At 38.6% G+C, this 13,293-nt stretch overlaps 1 protein-coding gene across 1 annotated transcript in view; it reads left to right on the top strand.

The window, feature by feature from the left end:
* The window catches only part of MIPEP (mitochondrial intermediate peptidase), a 65,752-nt gene that overhangs the window by 13,983 nt on the left and 38,476 nt on the right, over positions 1-13,293 (top strand). The gene's annotated exons all lie outside the window — the stretch shown is intronic.

Here is a 13,293-nt window from a genome sequence, read left to right as displayed (position 1 = left end):
GATGAAAAAATAAATATTATCTGGTGGGAGAGTTGTTTGTAATATTTTTTAGTTACTGCTCCAATGTCGGTACAAGTTTTTGGCTCCTGTGTTGTTTTGCAAGGAAATATTGGCCCTCTTTGAAGATAAAAGAGGACGAAGCAATTCTAGAACTGATAGAAAATCCTTATTCTTGTTTTGCTTTTAGTTCTTAGCTGGGCTGTACTAATGCTTAAAAATAAATTTTGAACCCTGAATACAATTCAACTTCATATTTTATCTTCATTGTGTTTCTTACTGAATGTGCAAGTTCATCCTCTTTTGCGGACTTGAAATAGCAACTCCCTCTGTAAATCTTTACTGTTTATGGATAGAATTCATTCTTATCTCTCTTGCAAAGACTGGGAAATAAATCTTTTACACAGACTTAAATAGTGCACAGGGCCTTTGCACATAATGAGATGTCAGCTCTGAAAGATGTAAGCCCTGCATGTTGCCTTTATTAGATCAGCAGCAGTGACCTTTGAGGTTTCTGTTGGAAAAGATAATTGAAAGATGTGATGCTCTCACAAGGGGGTTTAGATAAAAATTCTTCCTTCACTGCAGATTTACAGTTTTTTGGTTTTTAAACAAACATAGACTGGATGTATCTGATTAAAATAGTAGTTTACTCTGGATCAGAAAGCTGCGGTAGTATAGACAGCATGAAAGGATTGCTAGAAGCTGGCCTCGTCGTTTTCAGAATTGGTGTGTGCCATAATGGTTAGAGCATTAGGTGTAGAAGGCACTGTGTTTTTCACTTGTCCTGGAAGAGTCTTCTGGTGCTGATTGTCCTTAGTCTTAGTGGTCTTACTGTCCTTCTTAGATCTCCTCATGAAGCTAACCATCTCATGGTTGAGTTGCTGATGATCACAAGTAGATTATTCTGCTCTTTTTGGCATTAGAAAGAAAAATATTTCCTTTCCTTGGAGGGCTTTGTAAGAGACCCAATTAAGTTACTTTAAGAATTGCATGGTGTCTTTGTGAAGGGAGAGCTGCAGGTAAAACAGACCTAGACATTGGCAGTGTATCTTTGCTATTTTTTTGTATTCAGGCACTAAGTCTGAAAGTTGGGTCAGTGTGAAGAGTCTCCTGAATGTGTGTAGGGCCTCCCTGCTTACAATCCAGGATTGGGGCCCAATGTTTTTCTCCCTCCAGCTTGGGTAGGACTATTTGTTTCTGGCAGATATACGAGCATCTGCAAGATGGGGGGGAAAAAGTAGTTTTCCTTTCCATTGTGTGCAAAGCTGCTTTGCTTTAACACAAGAGTGTAGATCTTTCATGGGCCTGTTTTCTGGATAGTTGCCTGTCTTTGGAAAAAGTGTTTGATCTAACTGCCTGAACAAGGCCTTACATTTATTCTGCTCATATTGTGGGTGGTTAACAGGATACTGGACACTGGGTAATCAGCTCTGAAAAGTAAAACTCACTACTCCCCTGCACAGTCTCAAAGACTGTGCTCTATGAGTGAAACTAGGCAGGATGAGAATATACCTTGTCATGTCTCTGCCCTAAATGCCCTGTTGCCCAAATGGGAATCTCCTATTCTTTATCTTCTATTTGTACTTTCCTTGTTTGACCACATCCCTTCTTGAATGCCCTGTGGATACTATGGTATGTTCAGTTAAGCACTTTTGTAACTGGAAGATGAGAACTGTATCTGTCACACAAACCTTGATGTTTGGCTGCAGTTTGACTTTTGGCTATTTGTTGTTACTCCTTTTTTAACGGAGCCAGTTATCTCATAGTATTAAATTATTCATCTAAGGAAAAGTGATGTTATTTTCCTTGGTTGGTTGGTTTTTTCCATAGGAAAATTATGGAATGCTTTTAAAATATTGTTTTTCTTTTTTTTATTTATAAGCTCAATAAATAATTTATTTTTACTTCTGTCCTTTTATGTTTTGCATATTTTCATCTTGGAATCACAAAATATATTTTTAAACAAGATGCACTTAACTGTCATGCATTTCTCCTGTTCTTTATTTAGTCTGTTAGATTTTTTTTTTGTTCTCCAAGGGTTTCTTTCTTTTGGAAGAAATTTACTTTTAGCTTTAGGTCTTTAACAGAAATGCCATGGTTGTATTTGTAGTAGTGCTGTGCACATAGCATGGCTTATGTATTTGTCTCTCATGTTTTGGGACTCAGTAGTAGTTTGCATGGTAGGTTTTTGTATTAGGAAATTCTCTTTTCTTCTGCTTAGTAAAACATTTTTGTTGATAGGGCAGCAAATATATGTTTTTGAGTATTCCCTTTGGACTAATGCTGTCACCGTGGCTCCAGATGAAGTACAGACTCATAATTTTCTAGGTATTGTCAGGTACATGAGATGCAGATTATCTTTACAAATGCAGGTATAAAGAAAGAGACTATGGGGATTCAGTTCTTAATGAAGTAACTCAGCACTAGGGGGTGCAAGAAATATTCGATGGGACTGTATGTCTGCTGGAAAATGTTGGCCTATTCAGCCATTCCTCTTTAGTCCTCCAGGTTTTGACCAGCTACATCTCACATGACTCTAAAACTCGTGACATGTTTTTAATGTGTCTATTTTATATTTGCAGCATGTTGTGCATTTTAAATTTATGTATATATTTTGTCTAGTAAATATACATTTAGTCTTTACTGTAGCAGTATTAAAGAAACAAATCCTTCACCAGATTTCTAATAACTAGTTCTGAGAGGTAGATGTTTACTTCTGAAGGATGCAGAATGCCCTCATGCGTTTGAACTGTAGAGTTTTGATGCTGTTTGCTGTCGCATCGGGTTGGTTTTTGTCACTTCTTTTCTCGTCGTTCCCGACCGTCGCTGCTGTTCTGTCCCTGGAACAGCAGGAGGCGCTCCAGACTCAAGCCGCAGCGTTGCGGTTGTTCTGTCTAAACCCGGCCCCAACAATTTTGTTTCTGTCAGCTTTCACCAAGTCTTTTCCCTGGAAACTTGATCCTACTTCAAAAGCGTAAGCCTCCTGTTGATGGGAACAGGATATGTTCCTTTTTTTTTTTTCTTCCCCAGCCTATGTTAAGTAGCCTCTCTGGCTTTAAACCTACACTTAAGACAGTGTAATGTTTTTGTAGCTGTAGTTTAAGAGGCAGGGAAAATACATGTCGGTATAAATGTACTTTTAAGAGAAACAAGAGACAAAAGTCTGAAATTCATGATAGTAGTGTCTTAAAAGAAGATAGAGTAATTAGGAGAACCTCAAGAATTTTGGCAGGCTAAGGGTAATAAACCAGTGAATGCTAGGACATGCTTCGGCGTCTAACAAGTAAGAAGCTGTCTAATATGTATATTATAAAAATAATAATTTTGCATTTTAGTGCAGACAAGTACCCAAGTATTAATTAAATTGCATTACTTTTCAGTAAGTGCAGCTGTAATTCTCAGGGCCCTGATCTTGCAAAGATGTGGTAGTCCTGCTGACTTCTTCCAGGTCAGAGAAGAAAACACAACAGAAAATCACCACAACATGCTGTGAGAGACTTTTTGAGGTCAGCCATTTGCCTTGAAGGTAGGATTGGCTGTGCTTAGTCACTTCTGACAGAGGTGCAGAAGTGTTCTTCAGAACCATCAGCAGTGAGCTTTGTGTATTTGGTATTGACTTCTGTTTCCTTAACCTGTGGTTCTTGCCAGGCTGAGTTGACTTCACTGGTTATAATTCACTGTTAGGATTTTTGCCAAAATGTCCCAGGTCTTATTCCACTTGAAGCTGTGATGTGCTTGCAGAGTACTTACAGATCAATGCAAAAATAAGTTTGTTTCCTGATGTGTAGGAAAGAGAAGCCACCATGACAGCTGCAGGCATTTTGGATCCGGGGGTGCCAGTTTAGCAGAGATTAGGAATAAATCACTTCCTTTCTTGTTGGAATTATACATGGTTTACTGGCTTCAGGGGAGGGTGTGCACCATTTCTGGGTTTTTTCAGAGGCTTACCAAGTACCAAGGTATGAAAATGTGACTGGATGTTTCACAAGTTCCTAAAAGCTGCAATTAATATTGAGGTTTGCAAGTTACTAGTAAAGAAACTTGTTCATGGCTGCTTTTTGTAAAATTATTTTTAGTTTTATGAAAGACTGTTCTCTCTTGGGAATGCCATGTGGAAGTATAGCCCAGACTTTTTGCAGAACTTGTGAGAAAACTGTCACTGTTCAATTTGAAAGCTGAAGTGGAAAAGTAATGCAAAATGTAACTAGGAAATCTTTCAACCAAAGTGCTCAGAGAGGAGAACTTCATGTAACAAACTATTTGTAAGAAAGCTAAGGCATCCATTCTGTTAAATCAACTAATGGAGGTGTAGAAAGTCTACTTTAACTCACTAGTCACTAAAGCTGGTGGATTAAGATTTTTGGAGGAAAATCTGAAAGTTACTGAAAAGCATTGCTGTAAAGCAGAATTCAACTTTCAAGAATTATTTCTTTATTCAAAACATTGTGGAAGAACAAAGAAATTGTTGATTTGAAAACTAAATCAAATCTAAAAGTTGTGTGCAGTGTTGATACCAATATTCTAAAGTACCCCTTGACCTCCTCCAAAATATCTAGGAAGTACAATTAGCAGAAAGAAAAAAGGAATGTGAAATACAGGTGCTACTTTATAGTTGATGAGAGTACAAAGGCATTCTATTATTATTATTATTGTTATTATTTTTAAGAAGTCCAGAGTCTTCTATAAATCACGGTTCAGAGCCTCCCTTTAGGTAAAGAATTAAGTTTCATAGTCTGGCATGTAATGAAAATTGGAAGGGGTTTTCCTGGTCTTGATCTCTTCAAGTTAACCTGAGGGGTTCATCTTACTTTTATCTTTACTAACAAGATCTTTTCAAGTTTTTTTGAAAGTTTTAACAGGATGGGTTTTATTAGAGATAGTTAACTTTGTCGTCTATATTTTTGTGGATATCAACAGGATAATAATTTTTCTCACAAAAACCCCCAAAGAGGTCAGGATATATCAGGGACTACATATAATAGCCACCGATAAGAATTTTTGCCTGGCAGCTAATTTGCAATTGTTGAGTCTGAATGCTTGTGTTCTGAAGAGCAGTGATCCTGATTCAAATATCCCTAATGTTCAATTTCATAAAAAGCATTCTTAATAGAATAGATGAAAGTCATGTTGCACAAAACAGTCTTAGCCTCATTCCATAGACACAGCTTAAATGAAAGTGATTTTAGGAGTCTGCATTTTATTTAGACTCAGTGAAGTCACAGAAGCTTAGAAATAATTATTTATAATCACATACTACATCTTTGTTTCTCACAGAGGCACAGCCTTTTTGTTTGAAGCCTGCTGTTCTTGAAGAATAACCAAACCTCATTGTGTCAGTTAACTTCTTTTTATAATCGTTTTTTTAATTGGTTTGGCTACTTTGCTTCTCTTAAAAATACTGCTGGGCTGCAAACTGTGAAAGTAAAGTGTCTGGATTTCTTAAATGTAGTTTATCCTTTAATAAGAAGTAGGAATTTACATTAAAGAAACTACAGCTTTCTTTGATATTTCTACTTTTGTTAGGAGGCTGCTGAGATTACTCTTTGTAAAGTTACTTAGCTCACATTCTGACATAGAATATATGAGAATTTTCATTATTTCTTGGGCTTTGTTAGAAATACAAATGCTTTGGCATTTGAAATCAGATGTTCAGAGTGAATTAAGTTACTGCAATATGCAAAGTGAATACAGAGCAAACCTATTATGTTCAAGTTTGTGTTTCAGTCTTTCACAGTTTTCGACATGTAAGCATGAGAGTTATGCAATTCTACAAGAGAAACAATTAATTTAATGTTCATTATTACAATAAAAGGGACCTCTGAGTCTTGATTTTTATCTTTCTTAAGTCAAAGCAGTTTAACTGAAAGTTTGGCACAGAGGAAAATATTCTTTTCCATTGTAGAGGAGTTCATGTATATATTTGTTGATACTGTTACTGATTTATGCAGGGTGAATGTGTGTTGCTGTCCCCTTTTTTTTACATAAATGCTATCTTTCCTACATCAAAACTAAAAGCAACCTTTTAAAAATAAATTATTAATATCTAGGCATGTACAAAATCCTTGATTTCAGGAAGTCTTCTTTTAGATTGATCATTGTGTTTTCTGATGGGTGTGTGTATGTCTGTAACGGATAGAAGTTTTGATATTTCCTTTTCCTGTTCTTCCAGAATTACATTCAGATCCTTTAAGTTTCACATAATGGCTTAAGAAAAATTTATGTGCTCAAGTTCAAGGGTAGTTGGGAAAATCTTTTTGTAGCAGAGCAAATTGCAAATATCAAAAGTCAATCCATACCTGTGTTTTTTTTTACTGGGGATATGCTAGAGGAAATCTTACATGGTAAGAAATCTTTTTGACTGGAGTATATAGTTCTCTGCAAAGTTAACACCATCTGAGATCCATCTATTTTGCCTGCATTTTCAAAGGCAAATTCCCATAGAAAGTACTGTGCTTTTCATCCTTTTGGGATCCAACTATACAACAGAGAAGCCTAAGTTCCAGCAAGAAGCAAGAGCTCATAGCTGAGCTCTAGACTTGTGCTAGTTACCTCTGACTGGTACCTTATGAAGCTTGAAAGTGTCGTAATGTTTGTGTCTGCCCTTCTCTGGTGACATGGGTATCCTAAGGCCCAGAACTCACATTTTAAGCAAAAGGGTATCCAGACAGGGTGTTTGATTCTTGCCCTGGCTTGCTTAGCTGCCCTGAATCCTTTTTCTTCCTTAGGAAATACTGTAACCATGTTTCCATGTGTTTGCCAGCTTTGGAGACAGCAGTACAGTGTCTTTCTGGTGATCTTACTCTGCCATGTGCAGAAGAGTCTGTCTGCTCTTCTGGGGCTGCATATTACAGCAAACAAGAGAACCTGTCTTCCAGGTCTCCTTTGCAGTAGTTATTGTCACTAAATGCTGTCTGTCTCCCGAACATTAACCTTTCTTCCTAGTAGCAGTAACCCTTAGCAGAAGTTTTACTGGTAGCAGAGTGCCTGTTAGTGTAGTTCATTGTGGGTCATGATAATTTCCTTTCTGATTTCTTTTCCCAAAAATACTTGAGTGCACTTCCTGTTGGAGATAAAATCATAACTTGTCTGAATAAATGTGGAGGCTGCTTGCCAAAGAGTGTGCTCATAATAAAGCAGCTGCTTCTTGCAGTTTTATTTCAATTTTTTACTATTTGTTTTAAATAGAAGTCACAAAGCTGTACAACTGTTCAAGCTTACAGTTAGATAACAGCTTGAAAATCGTGCATAAAGTGAGTCTTAGTTTGGTTGCTGCTTTAACATGTAGTGTAATAAAAACAATTATATGCACAGTAGGGTCATCAGCATTTATTAACATGTAGATTATGAAGATAGCTTTACTCAGGCTAGTGAGCATCTCAAGGGCAGGCTAAGCTAAAGCACTTTGGAAATTCTGCTCCTTTTCATGTAGAGTCAGTCAATATCAGCTAATTCATTGACTGAAGTTGTACTTTCATTCTGTTGATTGAAAAGTAATATGTGGTGGAATCCCAGAATTGTTAGAGTTGAAAGAGACCTCTGGAGATAATCTAGTCCAACCTCTTGCCAAGGCAGGAATGCCTTGGTTTTGGTAGGGTTTTGTTGGGAAGCTTTAGTCTGCATTTACAAATACACTTGGTTTCTTGTTTGAAAGAATAGGGATCAAAGAGGCACCATACACCTGGGATAGAAGATGGAGAACTTTGAGTTTTCCTTTTAGCTTCAGGATAAATTAATTTTACAGTCTTGGATCAGCTCTCAAAAAGGCTCTGCATCCTACACAGACAAGTTCTGTCTTTGTTATTGGGCAATTTAAAATGCTAAAGGAGTGTATTGAGAGAAGTCTTCATCTTAAAGTTTTATATGGTCTTTTACAAAATCTAGCCCAGCTCAGAGTGTGTTTTGAAGATACAACCTGAGACCCTTTAACAGCATGAGAATTTTCTTTGAAAGGACTGAGGGAAGAGATGTTTCGATTGCTGTCACAGTCACAGTCCCCATTGCTGCCCAAAGTTGAGCTACCGTGTTTTTAAATTTGTATGAATTTGAATGCCAAAATACTGTGCCTGGGAAATGTGTTCTTGCAGTCCCACTAAGAGATGAAGCTGTCAGTAACTGAGATTGGGTAATCATTTGCCAGCTAACAGATGCTTTTTTCTTGTCGTCTGGAAACAATGAAGTTGCTAATGACTGCTACCATTTGAGTGTCTGAAATCAACCAAGAATCTTCAACAAGGGAGCATCTACTTTGTAAACTCTTCCAAATAGTTTCCTACCCACACCCATATGCCAGATTTAAGTTTTAGAGAACTAGTAGAGATTGCAGCATTTCCTGTTCTGTTCATTGAGTATTTTTACTTTTGGGGAAGGTTCAAATCTTTTCAATTTTCCCCTTTTCCCCATTGTCTTCTAATCTTACCTAGTGTTACACATTTTATGTTTCAGTGAGTAGCATTAAATCTTGAAGGTGGGGGCTCAGAAAAGAGTCAGTCATATGCTTGCTCTTGCCACTGAAAGGCAAGATCATCTATCAGTACTAATTCCAGGAGCTGAGGTTTTGGTTATAGAACATCAGTTTCAGATAGCTGAGGTTTCAGCTAATTGCTGTTCCTAAGTAAGCCCAAAAAGAAAGTTTTCCTGGAATCAGTGCAACTTTGGGGTTAGGTTTTCTTCACTTAGAGTTGGTTGTTCTTAATTTGTGAAAATAGAGTTCATGTATGAGGTAGGACCAAATTCAAAACTTGGGAATTAGATCTGTGTTTTGGTGTCTGGAATGTTTACTGCTTAGTGGGTATATATGGGTATTTAGACAAAGATTTTTGAAGATGTAATACACACTTTTTGGAGGAGTAGCTTTTTTTTTCATTACCCAGTACTCATTTTGAAGTATTATTGGTTATTATAATCTGATTGTGATAATTGCACTATATTATGGGTTTTAACTCCTTTCTGCATAACTCCTAGGACATTGCATTGGCTAGCAAACAGTGGATGCCAGATAACTCAAGGTATAATAATCTCTGCTGACTGCTGCCAGGTGTGTCCAGAAGTAAGTTAAATATTGAATCTGTGGCATAAGACACTAGTGGTATTTGAGGGTTTTTCAATATCTTCTGCTTTGATTTTTTTTTTTTTTTTGCCCACTGGTGTAATAGGCAAGGCAGAAATGGACAATTGAGATCAGAAGTAGAAACATTTTTGTTTTGGCATTCTTTATAAAAAATGTTGTTTATCAAAACTTTTTTCAATTTTCCATTGGCAAGAAGAACATTAACATACATCTTTCATTAAATGTGGGAGAGGTTTGATCCTGGCAATGTTCTAGCAGAAGGGACTGACATTAACTTTGTGTAGTTTCTATTAAAGTGGTTGTTTAGTCAGGACCTCATTGTACTCAAAATGTCAAGATTGCGACGTCTTCAAATATTAGCCAGAGTAGCGGGGTTAGTTCCTCTGTGGAGTCTGCCTTAAGGCATTATAGTCTGTTGCTACTATTTTTCTGAGGGGGTGGATAAGTATCATGCTTTTTTCAAAGGACAAAACTATTCCAGACTGCCACCACCCCACCCCCTCTCCCCACTTTGGACAGTGACAGTATATTACAAAGTATTTATCAGAAGACCTTCTTCACATACTTTTCATCCTGGGGTGGGGTCATGGGGACATTGTGCATGTTCAAGGAGTGCTGAGAATGAGAAGTAGGCATTGATCTTCTCCCTGCAATATATAAGTGTCAGCTGTTCTATCCATGAAGAAATATCATTGCTTTGTCCTACTAGTACATATTTTTGTATTTGACTGAAATGAAATCAAACTTCGTTTCAGAGGTTGTTGTGTTCCACCCCTCCAGCAAACACATTAATCCAGTATTTCAACTGAAAGTGGTAATCCTTTGTGTTCAGTATGAAACATTGTATTCCTCTGATAAAGCTGGAATCTATCTCATACTGCAGCTGTGTGCTCTTGGTCCTAGGTTCCATATGACATCTTCACAAAGTAGTTGGAGTTGGAAATTTTCTCTGGAGGTCATGTGGTCCAGCACCCTGCTAAAGCAGAGTCTCCTAGAGCTGAGTGTCCATGATCATGTCCAGGCACCTTTTTCAGTATCTCCAAGTTGCAAGACTTTGTAGCTTCTAAGGATAACCTGTGCCACTGCTTGCTAATCCTCACTGGGGGAAAAATGTTTGCTGATGTTAAGATGCAACATCCTGTGTTCTTTCTGTGCCCATTGCCTCTGGTTCTGTCACTGGACAGCACTGAGAAAAGCCTGGCTCTCTCCTCTTTGCACCCTTCCTTCGGGAATTTGTACTCCTTATTAAGATCCCTCTGAGCCTTCTCTTTCCCAGGCACAACAGTGTGGCTGTGCCTCTCTTCCTGATGAGCTGAGCACTGGGCACAGCACTTCAACACGGGACACAGTGCTGAGTAGAGCAGAAGGGTCACCTCCCCCAGCCTGCTGGCCATGCTCTTCCTAATGCACCCAAGGTGCTGGTCACCTTCTTTGTGGCAAGGGTCCCTCACTAGCCGGTGCTTAACTTGGTGTCCACCAGGACCCCCTGGTCGCTGTCTGCAAAACTCCTTTCTTGCTGGGTCTGGGTGTCCCCCAGCACATACTGGTGCCTGGAGTTGTTCTCCCCAGGTGCAGTGGAGAAGTTCTTGAAATTCCTGTCAGCTCATTTATCCTGTAAGCCTGTAAAGGTCCCAGTGGATGGAAACAAGACCCTGTGACATATCGGCCACTGCTTCCAGTTTGGATGACAGTTTGGTGTTACCTGCCAATGACTGGACAGGACAGGACTGGACCAAGTACTGACCCCTGGAGCACACTGCTGGTCCTTGGCCTCCAAGCAGCCTTTGTGGCACTGATCACCCTCTGAGCCCTGCCATTCAGTCACTTCTCTGTCTGCTCATACATTGACAGCTTCTCTGTGAGCATCTGATGGGAGACAGTGTCAAAGGGCTCACTGAAGTCCAAGGAGGTGATGTGCACTGCTCTCCCCTTTTCTGCCAGGCCAGTTATTTCATTATATAAAGTTATCAAGTCTTTTTAACCATGACTTGTCTTTGCTGAATCTATACTGACTGCTTCTGGTGACTTTCTTGTCTTTCATGTACTTGGAAATGGTTTCTGGGGTTAGCTGGTCCATCAAAAAAAAATTCTGCTCTTAGAAAATTTTGAGCAGTCTCTACACATCTTTTGATTTTTCTTATTTCTTGTGTAAAAGTTGTCTAATTTCATGAAGTATTTTCAAGGGGCTATTCTTTAGTTTCTTATTGTTTTCATGTTCTCTTATCCTGCAGCTGAACTCACTGTTGGGAGTAACATGTTTTAGTTTCCTGCAGCTGTGAAAATCTGATGTTTTGTTATGAATGTGAGCTGTTGGTAGTGTTAAATTTTGATTTACTGAAGTCTGTGTTTGTAGTACTGTATCATATGTTTCTTTCCTGAAATACCTTGTATGCTTGTCTCTCTTCTCCCACTGGGCAGGGAGGAAATAGCACAGGAATCCTGGATGATACTGGATGTCTGGGGGGAGGAGGGTGTGCAGGCTTTGCAAATAAGCATAGATTTGGCAGGACTGATTGAAATGCACTCAGCAAAACGCCCTGCAAAGAGCCCTTGTGCAGTGAAGACACTTGAGCTTGTCTGTGGTGTGTATTGAGACAGTACTTTTGTAGCCAGATATTAGTTAAAGAAGCAATTCTTTGAATTACAGCTTACTATTCATAGTGCCATGTGGGATGATGGTACAAGATTTAAAGTGATATGACAAAAAACAGTTCTAAACTATTATGGAGGTTGTTATGATTTGCTGTCAAAGATGGGGCGTTTTAACTGGTCTTGTAGTCTGTATGCAGGGAGAGCTTCAGAGCAGAATCAGGAGGTCTGAAGCACTTAGTGGTGTGTTTCAGTTTTAATGGTAACAGTCTGGCAAGAAGGCAATCACTGGGTGATTCTATAAAAGTATGGAGACATCTGAGATTTACCTGCTAAAGCTTTCCCAAAAGGGCCACTGTTGAAAGCATTCAATTCTTAAGAATTACTGACTTAAAAATTCTTAGGATATTCAACACATACCCTGTAATTCTGTATGTTGCAGTGGAAGGGACAGTTCTCTGTGTCAATCAATGTCCTTTGTACTCCAAATTTCTGTGGTTGTATGAAAATTAACTCATCTCTTCTGCCTTCTTTTAGAGACTTGCTTTCAGTCTTTCTATCTAACTTGATCTAAAGTGATTTATATCATGTTTATTCCTTGGGTGTAATGACTTTTTGAGTAAGAGGGAAAACATGTACATGGAAGCATGCAGTGTGTGAATTTAAGTGTGAAGTTCTTGAAAAACTATGTTTGTATGGTAGAAGCAAAATCTGCTTTATTTTCTATGTTCTAGTATAGTTTAAAATAGAATGGAATACACGACTTTAGCTTCTTGCATTTGTGGTGTGAAAATAAGCAAAATCTTGTACATCACTATATCATGGCTTAGAGGAGTAACCCCACCCTGCTGTGCCTCACAGCTCAGTGATGCCCATCAGTGAATCAGAGCTGCAGTTGTAAGCAGCACTTCAGCAAATGAAGTATCCCCAGTGGGTTTCTTTTTCACGTCTTCTCTGTGGGAGTGGGAAGGAAGGAAGGGTAGGTGTGTGGGTAGGGACTATCTGGTGCTTTCACAGCTGGTCTGTAACTAAGCCTTTTGATCCCAGGCCTTAAACCAGCATGGTTCTCATATTTGGTGTCCAGCTATTGTAGTCTAGCTGATGCATGTTTAAATTCCAGTGACTGTGATTGTCTAGAGTTAAACAGTCTTTACTCTCAGACCCTAGAAAATAGCATAAAATAATGCTTGGGCTTTGTATGTGAAATGAGACAAGAGTATTTTTTGCCATTTGGGGTGCACACACAGCTACAAGCAGATTCCAGTTCTGATTTTGCTATTGTCTCAAAAGAGTTGTGTGGTGCTGATCAGCTGCTGAAAGGTGTAATTTTGCAAAGCATTTATTTGCTTGATACACTTGTAGTGTGTTTACTTTTTAGGGTCAGAGTCTCAGGGAGTGTAAACCCTTCTGCAGACTGCATACATCTCTGAACTCTTTTTTGAATTTTTTATTCATTCTGTGTATGCATGCAGATGTATGATGTCTTCCTCCCTATGAGTATCTTCTGTACTACATCTTGAACCTGGTTGGTTGAGGTTAGGCTCAGGAAGCTGTGTTGGCGATGTTTGAAATCCATGTCACATACTGAAATTTCCAGGTGGCTTGCAGCTGTAAGATATTTTCTGCATGGTTCAAGA

Source organism: Ammospiza nelsoni, chromosome 2 (genome assembly GCF_027579445.1).
Source record: "Ammospiza nelsoni isolate bAmmNel1 chromosome 2, bAmmNel1.pri, whole genome shotgun sequence".
Taxonomy (NCBI): domain Eukaryota; kingdom Metazoa; phylum Chordata; class Aves; order Passeriformes; family Passerellidae; genus Ammospiza; species Ammospiza nelsoni.
The sequence above is the reverse complement of the archived record's forward strand: the minus strand, read 5'-3'. Positions and strand labels throughout refer to the sequence as shown.